Raw genomic sequence first — 14459 nt, forward strand, 5'->3', positions numbered from 1 at the left:
TCAGGAACTCCTTGATAAGGGGTTAATTTGGCCTAGTGTGTCGCCTTGGGGTGCACTGGTTCTATTTGTGAAGAAGAAGGATGCCACTATAAGGATGTGCATTGATTATAGGCAGTTGAACAAAGTAATAGTTAAGAACAAGTATCCTTTGTCTTGTATTGATGATTTGTTTGACCAACTTCAAGGAGGGAGAGTGTTCTCTAAGATTGATCTTCGTTCGTATTATCACCAGTTGAAGATCAGGGACTCGAATGTTCTTAAGACAACTTTAGGACCTGATATGGTCATTATAAATTCTTGGTGATATCTTTTGGTCTGACCAATGCCCCAGCAACATTTATGCATTTGATGAACAATGTGTTCCAGCCTTATCTCGACTCGTTTTTCATAGTCTTCATTGATGGTATTCTGGTGTATTCGCATAGTCAGGAGGAGCACGCAGAGCATTTGAGAGTTGTGTTGCAGAGATTGAGGGTGGAAAAGCTTTATGCAAAATTCTCCAAGTTTGAGTTTTGGCTCAGTTCAGTGGCTTTCTTGGGGCATGTGGTGTCCAGCGATGGTATTCAGGTTGATCTGAAAAAGATAGAGGCGGTTTAGAGTTGGCCCAGTCTGTCCTCAGCCACAGAGATTCGCAGCTTTCTGGGTTTGGCAGGCTATTATCGCCGGTTTGTTCAAGGATTCTCATATATCGCATCGCCCTTGACCAGGTTGACTCAGAAGGGTGCTTCATTTGTATGGTCAGATGAGTGTGAGGAGAGCTTTCAGAAGCTCAAGACAGCCTTGACCACATCTCTAGTGCTAGTTTTGCCATCAGTTTCAAGTTCTTATACCGTGTATTGTGATGCTTTGAGAGTGGGTATTGGGTATCTATTGATATAGGAGGGTAGAGTTATTGCTTATGCTTCTCGTTAGTTGAAGCCCCATGAGAAGAACTACCCCGTTCATGATTTGGAGTTGGCTGCCATTGTTCGTGCATTGAAAATTTGGAGGCATTACTTGTATGGTGCGTCTTGTGAGGTGTTTACTGATCATCGTAGCCTCCAATACTTGTTCAAGTACAAGGATCTCAATTTGAGGCAGCGGAGATGGTTGGAGTTTCTAAAGGATTATGATATTACTATATTGTACCATCCAGGGAAGGCTAATATGGTGGACGATGCCTTGAGCCGAAAGGTTGCGCGTATGGGTAGTTTGGCATATATTCCAGTTGGGGAGAGACATCTTGCAGTTGATGTTCAGGCCTTGGCCAATCGGTTCGTGAGGTCAGATATTTCGGAGCCCAGTCGGGTATTGGCTTGTGTGATTTCTCGGTCTTCCTTATATAATCGCACCAGAGAGCGCCAATATGATGATCCGCATTTGCTTGTCCTAAAGGACAAAGTTCAGCATGACGATGCCAGAGATGTGACTATTGATGATGATGGGGTGTTGAGGATGTGAGGCCGGATATGTGTGCTCAATGTAGATGGGCTTCGAGAATTGATTCTAGAAGAGGCCCATAGCTCGCATTATTCCATTCATCCAGGTGCCGCGAAGATGTATCAGGATCTGAGACAGTATTATTGGTGGAGGATAATGAAGAAGGACATTGTAAGATTTGTAGCTTGGTGTCTCAATTGTCAGCAGGTGAAATGCGACCATCAGAGACCGGGTGGCTTGCTTCAGCAGATGGATATTCTAGACTGGAAGTGGGAGCGGATCACCATAGACTTTGTAGTTGGGCTCCCACGAACTTTGAAGAAGTTCGATGCTATTTGGGTGATTGTAGATCGGCTGACTAAGTCCGCACTTCATTCATGTGTGTACTACCTATTCTTCAGAGCGGTTGGCAGACATCTATATCCGGGAGATTATTCGTTTGCATGGTGTCCCAGTTTCCATCATTTCAGATAGGGGCACTCAGTTTACTTCACAGTTTTAGAGGTCTATGCAGCGAGAGTTGGGTACTCAGGTTGAGTTGAGCACAACTTTTCACCCTCAGACGGACGGGCAGTCCGAGCGCACTATTCAGATATTGGAGGACATGTTGTGTGCTTATGTTATTGATTTTGGAGGGTCATGGGATCAGTTCCTACCGCTTATGGAGTATGCTTATAACAACAGCTACAAGTCGATATTTAGATGACTCCATATGAGGCTTTGTATGGGAGGTGGTGTAGATCTCCAATTGGTTGGTTTGAGCCGGGTGAGGCTAGGCTATTAGGGACATACTTGGTGTAGGACGATTTAGAAAATGTGAAGGTAATTTAGGAGACGCTTCGTATAGCGCAGTCAAGACAAAAGAGTTATGCTGACAGGAATGATGGTTGGTGAGAAGGTTCTGTTGAAGGTTTCACCCATGAAGGGTGTTGTGAGCTTTGTGAAGAAGGGTAAATTGAGTCCTCGGTTCATTGGGCCTTTTGAGGTGCTTCGGATGATTGGGAAGATGGCTTATGAGTTTGCTTTGCCACCTAGCTTGTCGAGTGTACATCCGGTATTTCATGTTTCTATGCTTCAGAAATATATTGGGGATCCGTCTCATGTTTTGGATTTCAGTATGGTGCAGTTAGATGGTGATTTGACTTATGATATGGAGCCAGTAGCTATTTTGGGGCATCAGGTTCAAAAGTTGACATCAAAGGATATAGTTTCAGTGAAAGTGTAGTGGAAAGGTCGGCCTGTGGAGGAGGCTACCTGGGAGACCGCGCGGGAGATGCAGAGCAGATTCCTATTTGAGGCTTCAGGTATGTTTCTTGAGTCGTTCGAGGACGAACATTTGTTTAAGAGGGGAAGGATGTAACGACCTGGCCGGTCGTTTCATGAGTTACCGCTCCATTTCCCCCATTTCTACTTCTTATTGCTTTGTTTATCGGTTCTATGTGTGATCGGGTTGGCTGGCTTGGGTTCGGAAAGGTTTTGGTAAGGTTTGAGACACTTAGTCTCTTTTGAGGAAGCTTAAGTTAGAAAAGTCAACCGGATGTTGACTTATGTGTTAAAGGGATCGGATGTGAGTTTCGGTGGTTTGGATAGGCTCGGGAGATGATTTGGGACTTAAGAGTGTGATTGGAATGTGTTTTAGAGGTCCGGAGTAGATTTAGGCTTGAATTGGAATTTTGGCGTTTTCCGGTTGATATGTAAGATTTTAATATAGGGGTCAGAATGGAATTCCGGGAGTTGCAGTAGTTCCGTTGTGTCATTTGGGATGTGTGTGCTAAATTTCAGGTCATTCAGACGTGGTTTGGTATACTTTTTGATTGAAAGCGTAATTCGGAAGATTTTGGAAACTTAGGCTTGAATCCGATGTGTTTTGATGGATTCGATGTTGTTTGAGGTGTTTTAAAGATTGGTATAAGTTTGAATGGCGGTATATGATGTGTGTGTGCTTTTGGTTGAGGTCCTGGGGGCCTCGGGGTGATTTCGGATGGTTGGCAGAAAGTTTGGAAGTTGGTTTTGGCAGATGAAGATGTGCTATTTGCTGTCATAACCGCACCTGCGGCTAGGGGCCCGCAGGTGCGGTCTCGCATAAGCGAGTTTGGGAGTCGTATAAGCGGGAGAAGGCAAGTGAGGCAGGAACCGCAAAAGCGGTTAAGGAACCGCACCTGCGATGACACAGGTGCGGGTTGTGTATCGCAGATGCGAAAGCTGAGGGCTTAAGTGAAAACCGTAGAAGCGGTTCATGGACTGCAACATCGGAACTGTATGAGCGAGGTTTTGGCCGCAGGTGTGAAATCCCTGGGCCAGAAGGTATAAAAGCATTCCTTCGCGATTTTTGAGTTGTTCTTTACCATTTCAAGTCGTTTTGGAGCTTTTTGGGAGATTTTGAAGAGGGAATCAAGGGATATCATCTGGAGGTAAGATTTTTGAGTCTAATAATCAATCCTATGGAATTATTTCATTGATTTGGCCTAAGAATTATACAAATTTAATGGTTAAAATTGGGGAAACTAGGGCTTGGTATTGGAGACCTAGACTTGAGGATTTGAGGGTCCAATTGTTGTCGGATTTTGGGACTTTTGATATGTATGAACTCATGAGGATATAAGAAATCTATTGATGTAAATTTTATCGAATTCCGAGACGTGGGCTTGGGGGTCGGGTTTTGGTTAATTTCGGGATTTATGCTATAACTTGATTATTTTCGCATGGGCTTCGTTCCCTTAGCATATTTTGATGTCGCGATTCTGATTTTGGATAGATTCGACGCGAGTTGAGGCCGATTCAAGGGGAAAAGGCATCGCGGGCTAGAGTTTGGATCGGATTGAGGTGAGTAATGACTTAAAATGTTGTCCTGAGGGTATGAAACCTCGGATTACACATCGTTGTGCTATATTGAGGTGACGCATACGCTAGATGACGAACGTGAGGCAGTGCACCGTTGGGGATTGTGACCTAGTCCGTCCCGAATGAGTGTTTTACTGCGTATTTGATTGAAAACTGTTTGCTATCATCATCTTTTGGGCTGAATGCCATATTTGGTCCTCGTTCCAACTATTCGGATCCTTAGGAGATTTTTACTAATATTTCCTCAATGTTTTTGACTTTGTACTCGTACTTAGGCATGCTATATTCTACTGTTTTCATAACTCAGCCATGTCTACTCTGTTTTAATACATTAAATGATATTTTAAATAATAATTTGGGCTGAGCATCATGTTTTACTGTTGCCCGATTGGCTTATCAGATTTTGGCTGAGTAAGGTCGAGGGTCTGTGTTATGAGGATGCACTGATTATGATTATGAGGCCGAGGGCCTGAGATTGTACTCCACGAGGTGGCTTGTTGATATGAGGCCGAGAGCCTATTGAGTATACCACGAGATGACTTGATATTGTGTTTGGGCCATAAGGGACCCCTCCAGGAGTCTGCACACCCCCAGTGAGCGCAGGTACCCATTGTGATTTGAGATATAGCCCGAGGGGCTGGTGTTGTTCCATGTGTTGCCCGAGGGGCGGTTCTTTATGTGTTTATCTTTTCTAGTTGCCTGTCATTTACTTGCTTAATTGTTAAAAAAGCATTCTAAAAAAGATTAAATTGAACTAAAGTGACTTTACATATTTTCACTGTTTCATTGCTTTTACTGGCTTTTACTGCTTCTTTATAGCTTGTGATGTGCCTTTACGTGATTTTTTATTGCTCAGTCTGCATTTATTATTATTACTCACTGAGTTGGAGTACTCAATTTACTTCCTGCACCCCGTGTGCAGATTCAGATGCTTTAGGTCCTGCTTGCGAGGGTTGAGAGCTTCCTGCATACTTCGGAGATTCACTAGGTAGCTTCTCGGCGTTCGCAACCTAGTGCTTCTCCCTCTATCTTATTTTCTCCTGTTTTAGTTATGTAATAGTTATGTAGACTCTTTCAGAATTGTAGGTATTACGATAGATGCTCATGACTGGTGACATCCCGATGTCGGGCTATGTCTATTCTGCAACTGTAGTATTCACCTTATTTTTGGATATATTATTATTATTATTATGTTAAAGGCTTAATATTTATTATTTTAATTATTTAAAATGAATTGGAAGTGTGTCGACTGACATTGTTTTCACGAGAGGCGCCATTACGACTGGGTCTGGGTTTAGGGTCGTGACAGAGCCAGACCTCGCATTTGCGAAGTCTGCAGTCCAGCACCAGATGAAACTTGCATATGCTATGATGTAAAAAACCACTTCGAAACTCACCCAAACCCCTCGGGCTCCAAACCAAACATGCACACAAGTGTAATAACATCATACAAACTTGCTCGCGCAATCAAAACACCAAAATAACACTTAGGACTATAAATCAGACACCAAAACAAATGGATTTTTTAAAGAAACTTAAGAACTTTCATTTTAACAACTGGACGTTCGAATCACATCAAAGCAACTCCATTTTGTTTCAAATTTTGCTGACAAGTCATAAATACTGTAATAAACTTGTACCAAGTTCTGGACCAAAATCCGGACCCGGTAGCAACAAAATCTAACATCGGTAAAACTTGAAAAACCTTTAAACTTCTAGTTTTTAACAAATTATGATAATTCAAGCTAGGGACTTACGAATTCGATTTCGCGCATACGCCCAAGTCCCAATCACAGTATGGACCCACAGGGACCATCAAAATACTGATCCAGGTCTGTTTGCTCAAAACGTTGGCCAAAGTCAACTCAAATAAATTTTAAAGCACGATTTCACATTTTAATCAATTTTTCACATAAAAACTTTTCGAAAAAAAATACACACTACATACGCAAATCGAGGAAGGCTAAACGGTACTATGTAGGGTTTCAACGCACAAAATTGAGGTTAAAAATATAAATAACCTATCGGGTCATCAACTGTCCACCTCTAAAACAAATGTTCGTCCTCAAACGGACATAGAAAGGTACCTAGATTGGTGAAAAGGTGTGGATATCTACTCCGCATCTCCGACTCGGACTCCCAAGTGCTGCTTCGATCGACTGACCTCTCCACTACACTCGAACTGAAGGATAACGCTTAGACCTCAACTGCCAGACCTGCCTTGCTAGAATTGCCACTGGCTCCTCCTCATAAGTCAAATCCTTGTCCAATTACACTGAGCTGAAATCTAACACATGGGACGGATCGACGTGATACTTTTATAGCATGGACACATGTAACACCGGATGGACTGCTGATAAATTACGTGGCAATACGAGCCTGTAGGCCACCTCACTACACTCTCAAGAATCTCAAAGGGTCCGATATACCTGGGGCTCAACTTGCCCTTCTTTCCGAACCTCATCACACCCTTCATGGGTGAAACGCGGAGCAATACTCTCTCTCCAACCATGAATGCAATACCATGAACTCTATAGTCGGCATAAATCTTCTGCCTAGACTGAGCTGTGCGAAGTTGATTTTGAATAGTCTTGACCTTATCCAAGGCATCCTGTACCAAATTTGTACCCAACAACCGAGCCTCACCTGACTCGAACCATCCAATTGGAGATCGGCATCGCCTCTCGTATAATTCCTCATAGGGAGCTATCTGAATGCTCGACTAGTAGCTGTTTTTGTAGGAAAACTCTGCAAGCGGCAAATATTGATCCCAAGAATCCCAAAAATCCATAATACAAGCACGAAACATGTCCTCTAATATCTAAATAGTGTGCTCGGACTGTCCGTCCGTTTGGGAATGAAATTTTGTACTCAACTCAACCTGTGTGCCCAACTCACGTTGTATTGCCCTCCAGAAGTGCGAGGTAAACTGCGTACCTCAATCAGAAATGATAGACACAGGCACACCATGAAGACGGATGATCTCACGAATGTCGATCTCAACTAACTACTCAGAAGAATAGGTAACTGCCATTGGAATGAAATGTGCATACTTGGTCAACCTGTCCACCATGACTCATACCGCATCAAACTTCTTTTGAGTCTGTGGTAGTCCAACCACAAAATCCATAGTGATATGCTCCTACTTCAACTCATGAATCTCTAACTTCTGAAGTAAACCACAAGGCTTCTGATGCTCGTACTTAACTTGCTGACAATTTAAACACTGAGCTACATATGCAGCTATATCCTTCTTCATCCTTCTCCACCAATAATGCATTGACTACAAACGACACTTCGAATCAGCAATGATTCAACTCCGAACGGATGTGACGATCCAAAGATATCATTGAAGTGTTACGCCATCGCCTCGATCTAAAAATCTCGCTCAAGGCGTAAACATTCAGATTTGTCCTAACTTTTGAATCGACAGAGTCCGCCCGTCAAACCCGCTAAGAGACGACCGGATGAATTGAATACCGGGAACTGTGAGCCTCCTCAAGAATTAAATCACGAAGCCCATCCAAATTGGGCACAAAAATACGACCCGTCATCCTCAAAACCCATCATCCCCAACATTAACTTGCTTGGCACTACCGTGTCCCACCGTGATCTTAAGGACAAGCAAATGAGGATCATCATATTGATTCTCTCTAATGCGCTAATACAAGGAAGACCGAGCAACCGTGCAAGCTAAAACACGACTGGGCTCTGAAACATCTAACCTCATGAACTGATTGTCTAAAACCTGAGCATCTGATGCAAATGGTCTCTCACCAACTTGAATACATGCAAGGCTTCCCATAATCACTCTCTTTATACTCAAGGCATCGACCACCACATTGGTCTTCTCGGGATGATACAAAATGGTGATATAATAGTTTTTCAACAGCTCTAACCACATCTTCTGCCTCAGGTTGAGATCCTTTTGTTTGAACAAATACTGTAGACTCCGATGATCTGTGAATACCTCACATGACACGTTATAAAGATAGTGCGTCCAAATCTTCAATTCATGAACAATGGCTTCCAATTCTAGGTCATGAACAAGGTAATTCTGCTCATGAACCTTCAACTGCCGCGACGCATATGCAATTACCCTGCCATCTTGCATCAATACCGCACCGAGCCTGACCCAAAATCCGACTAGTAGTGATGGAACCTAAAGCAACCCGCTAGGTAAGACAATTAACAATTATCCATTTCTAATGAAATTAATAAAATAATTAAATGGAAGAAATTATTTGAAACTTATACATTTTCCAAGAACTGGTAGTACAAATCATGAGCTTGTAAGAATAGAATTTACAAAGTTGATATGAAGTAAATACATCTTCTGTTTGAAAAGTACAAATAGAGTTTTATTATCTAAGGCTACCATGAACAAGAGGCAGCTACAACAGGGACACAAATACATCTTCAAATCCAGCTCCCATCGAACACATCAACAACAACAATCAACATCTACACGCAAGGTGCAGAAGTGTACTATGAGTACAACCGACCCCCTGTACTCAATAAGTAACAAATTTGACCTTAGGTTAAAAGTAGTGACGAGTTGGAACAAGGTCGGGTCCAACACTAATAGCTAATAACAATTCATAACAATGTGAAGTATATAAATAAGAAAGTAACTCAGAGATAAAATGCTCAACTTTTTCACAGTTTTCCTAAAATAGTTCTACTTCTCAAGAATATCAGTGAAAACCCAAATCCTTTACCGAAATCGTCGAAAATATGAGATAGTTTGAAAACTATAATTTTTTGAAAATCCTTTTCATAATAAATAAAATGTTCCATTTTCTTCTCAATTAGCAAGTGTGAAATACCTCTCTATGTCTACATATCAATGTGTGTAAAAAGTCATGAATAACGTGATACCGTACAGCATGAGGAAAAATGCATCTCTATGCATGTACGTCATGTGTGCATGCCAATGCCATGTATCTCAGAGATGAATCATGTACTCACACTCTCAGAGTACTCAATCTCACTGACTCAGACTTTCCATTCATCATGCTCAACCACTCAGTACTGTATATGACAAATCTGGCCCAGGGAAAATCCATCTCGGAATATATACATCAACTGACCATCAGTCACTCAGTACCAAGGAAGGCGAATCTGGCCCGTGGAGAAGATCCATCTCCAAGTATATAAATGCTTCGGACAAGATCCATCCCTCAATATAATCAACCGCGCTTACTAGGGGTGTGTACAGACTCTAGAAGGGCTCCTACAACCCAAGCGATATAATCTGCACAGACAACTCACGTGTCATAGTATCAATATCAGAATTCGCACGGACAACTCACGTGCTATAGTATCAGTATTAGAATTCGCTCAGACAACTCACGTTCTATAGTATCAATATCCTCACAATCAGGCCCCCAACCTCATTCATTCATCGATCTCTCCAGTCTCTCTCTCTCTCTCTCTCTCTCTCTCTCTCTCTCTCTCTCTCTCTCTCTTTCTCGGGCTCAAAATGTCATGAAACTAGCTCGAAAATGATGATATGATGTATCAATAAATAACAATAGATACTGAGATATGATATGCATATGAATGCGTATGACTGAGTATATAAAGCAATGAAAGAAAATAACTCAACACCAGAAATATCCACAGTGGGTCCCAACAGGATAAGCATGTAGCCTAGACATGGTGTCTAACATAGATCATAGCTCAAATACGTAAATATTTCATGGTTACAAGTAAGATCAGGTAACTACACAGTATCACAGAAATAACGGAGTCACAATTCACATGGTGCACGCCCACACGCCCATCACCTAGCATGTGCATCACCTCAACACCAATCACATTGCACATAATTCGGGGTTTCATACCCTCAGCACTAAGTTCAGAAGAGTTACTTACCACGAATGAGCCAATTCCAATACCGAGCAAGCCAAGCAATGCTCCAAAAATGCCATCTCGCGCATATCGACCTCCGAACGACTCAAAACTAGCCAAAATCAACTCCAATACATCAAATAATACCAAAGGAAACAAACCCATCAATAAACGTTGAATTTTTAATCAAAATCCCAAAATCATCCCAATAGTCCAATCCGGGCCCGCACCTTGAAACCCAACAAAACTCATAAAATCCAATAACTCATTCAATTACGAGTCCAACCATACTGGTTTCACTCAAATCCGACTCCGAATCGATGTTCAAAACTCGAAATTCACTTTATGAGACTTTAGTCTAAAACCCCCAATTTTCATCTCAAAATACTAATTAAATGATGAAAAAATTATATATTCATGTATATTAACCAAATCCGAGTTAGAATCACTTACCCCGATGAATTTCTTGAAAAACTCACGAAAAATCGTCACAAAACGAGCTCCTAAAGTTCAAAATATGAAATAATACCCTAACCCTTGTTTATATAGTACCAAAGTTGCCTTCCAAAGTGCTGACCGCACATTTTCAAGTGTGGTCGCATATCCCAGGTCCGCAATCCAAATTGTGCATTCGCACTTCAGCAAATTCTGCCCTGCTAGGCTTTAGTAAAATGACCATAACTTTCTGTACAAATGTCCAAATATGATTTCTTTAAATTTATGAAAACTAAACACAAAGAGCTACAACTTTTATTTTTGAATAATCTCCAAATTCCTTATGGATAAAAATATATAAGCTTCCGAAGTCAGACCAACGTACCTGTAGAACACCCTGAAGTGCGGCCGCGAGAAGAATTGTGCGGTCACCACTTTTTTTCTGTGGTCCGCCTTTTTCCCTCTGCGACAACACTTTTTCTTGTGCCTCAGAACTTTTCTTCTTCCACAACACTCCAAAATGTGCGGCCCACACTTCCAAAAGTACCAGAATAACATTAGAGTGCCGAAATGCTCGGACTCGCTCAAAACACACTCCGGAACTCACCCGAGCCACACGGGATCTCGTTCAAATATACCGACAAATCCCATAAAATAATACGGACCTACTCGAGACGTCAAATCTCACCTATCAACATCGAAATGATGAATCACACCTCAAATCAAAATCTATGAACTTTGAACTTTCAAAGTTCCAAAACTCGCACCGAAACATATCAACCGACGTCCGATTGGCCCCAAATTTTCCATACAAGTCCCAAATGACATAATGAAGCTATTCCAATTCCCGGAACCAAAATTCGAATTCGATATTAAAAAGTTCACTCCCGGTCAAACTTTCCAAAAATCCAACTTCCGCCATTTCAAGCCAAATTCAACTACGGACCTCCAATTCACAATCCGGACATGCTCCTAACTCCAAAATCACCCAACGGAGCTAATGGAACCATGAAAACTCCAATCCAAGGTCATATACTAAAAATTCAGACTTGGTCAACTCTTCCAATTTAAAGCTCCCTAGTTGAGAATCACTATCAATTCCGAATAACCTGAAAACCAGAATCAACGATTCACATAAGTCATAATACATTATACGGAGCTACTCATGCTCTCAAACCACCGAGCAAAGTGCAAATGTTCAAAACGACGGTCAAGTTGTTACAGAGCCCAATACGAGATACATTACAATACACCATGTAAGATCCTGAACCTATGGGCAACACCAATACCGGTATCGTAGTTAAAGTAGTCCTGAGCTTCTGAAAGATCGACTAATTAAGTCCATGGTAATTAGTGGAGGACAAGAGGAAACTAATTAGCTCACAAAGTTTCAATTAGGGCGACTTCAATATTTAGACTAAACCGGCTTTCTTAGAGTTGTACATTGGAGCTGAAAGTATAGACTAAATACAAAGAGATTTAGCTCTTTACCTTTTAACTTGCAGTAGGTTACCTGTCTCATTTTTTAGATTACTAATCTCATTTATGTGAATTACCTGTAGTTATTTTTAGGTAGACTTGGTTGTATAAAAAATCGTCACTGTTTAACATTTAACTCAATACAAATATACATCCATTAGCCCAAAGTGAATGTGCAACGTTGAATATTCTTTTGTACAAAAACCTATTTTACTTATTTTATTTTCCCTCCTGTATCATTGGTGCATCTTATCATCCATTGGCTTCCAAAATTATATTGTTGTGAACCTGGCCTGTATCATACGCCATATTGTGAACGCTAGACAATGACCATTCATCAAGTGGTCATACAGAATCTCCGCCCTCTCAAAAGAAAATTTTGTATAACCATAAAAAATGATGTATGGAACCTAATCAAACTTTCATAAAAATTTACACTTTATTGGCCTATATAACAAAAGATTTCCAGCGGATTTTGGAAGGAAAAAAAAGGAGGAAGGAAAGTGAAGATGATAACTGATTAATTAGGTTGTATAAATTTAATATCACATGTTAAAATAATGAGTATATAAGAATTAGCAAGTGAATCCATCACTGAACTTTAAGACACAAAAAAAGAAAATGTTAAAATACAATATGCATGGGATGAAACTTGAAAGGACAAAGTTTGTAAAAGGAATTACGTACTTTTTTTTTCTGATGTATTCTCAAACTTTAATATTACCCATATTTGTAGCCAGATTCAATAGTGTCACGCCCTGTCCCAGTACAAACCCCACTTTCACATTTGTCATGGAATTCTTTTTATGTGGGTTTTGCTTCTCTTGAAAATACAATATAAATAGGACTGTTGTAACCAGATTAGATATCAAGTAGAAGTGCAAGATTAGTAGTTATCAGGGTGTTCCCTAGAGTTCCCTTGACCGCTTCATGAGGGCTTACTTCTCCATAAATTGTTGTTTGAAGCCCTGCTGAAGTGTTTGGGGGAACTCCCGAGTTCACTTTGAAAAGAGCTAATTTACATATTTTGATAGTGTAAAGAATTTTTACACTATCACTATCTTTTAATCTATTGTGGCAATTAATTAATATATATATTTTTATTTTCAATTTCTTCTTAGTGACTTTGAACTTGTTGTATCAAACAACATGTTTTATTTTTCAAGTTACTAAACTCACTACGAATTATTTTATTTTTGGAGAAGCTAATAGAGTAAAGATTTGTTTAGACTATCACGAAACATATAGAACTGTAGTAGTATGAGTCATCGTGCATTTTGTTAAACCCAACTCCAAATAGTCTCAAATCATTTTTTTCATTAAATTCTGATAACGTAATTGTTACACAAAATTAATTATTCCCTCTTTGTTCTTTATAGCTTATCTTGATCATGATACTTCACATTTAAGTAGGTAAAGTGCGTTATCACTAAGAGGTGTGGTCGAGTGAATGAGATCTTTCCATCCTTAGCTTATTTCTGATAGTGAGAGCCCCCCCCCCCACCCAGATAGGCTTTATGCGGCGCGATTATAGAGAAAATTTCACTTTTTACCCAGTAATTCTAAACTATTTACCCTTTAATGCCCAGGCCTAAATTATTTACTTCTCCTACTCATGCGCCCCAAACTATTTACCCACCTGTATTCTATTCGGCCCAAAGTGTATTCGTACTGTGAGCTGCTTCCTGATAGTGGCTCCAAGGAAGTCCTAAGCTCCTTAACCTGCGATAAATGTTACAGCCTCTCACTCATATGTATAATCTGATTAGAACAAGTAAAAATGTTACAGCCTCTCACTCATATGTATAATCTGATTAGAACAAGTAAAAAGCAGGCTATGATTTGAAAGTTAGAGTAGAATCTTCCCATTAAGGATAACTAAGAATTTATAAATTAAAAAAAAGAAAGAAAGAAAAGAACTAGTTAAATGCACAAGTCAGAGCACAAAATTTTTCAGAACCAACTATGATCTAAATGAACTCTGAGTGAAATTTTTTACTGAAGATAAATGCTACAAATATAAACCTTTTTAGCTTGTGATGTCGATCCTCCCCATCTAAATTTTTATGTGTATTTGAATATTCACTATTGTTGGGCTTGAAGCTCTTGAATTTAAAATTTTTATTTTGAAGATTTCTTGTGTGATTCAAAGTGGGTGCTATTAAATATTGCTTATAATACCTTCTAGAAGTTCATACTGAAATTTGATAGCATTTGGAGCTGATTGAAATCGAATTTTTCAGCTGAAAATCGAGAACAACACAACTACCTAATAGTATGCTGCTACGGTATACAATATGTTGTAGGAGTATATAGCTATATTGCAACAATATACTATTATAGTTTACAATATACTGCAACGGTATATTGTAATTATCGAAAAAGAACACACTTACCTAACAGTATACCGCTACTGTATACAATATATT

This window comes from Nicotiana sylvestris, chromosome 10, assembly GCF_000393655.2.
Source record: "Nicotiana sylvestris chromosome 10, ASM39365v2, whole genome shotgun sequence".
Classification (NCBI taxonomy): domain Eukaryota; kingdom Viridiplantae; phylum Streptophyta; class Magnoliopsida; order Solanales; family Solanaceae; genus Nicotiana; species Nicotiana sylvestris.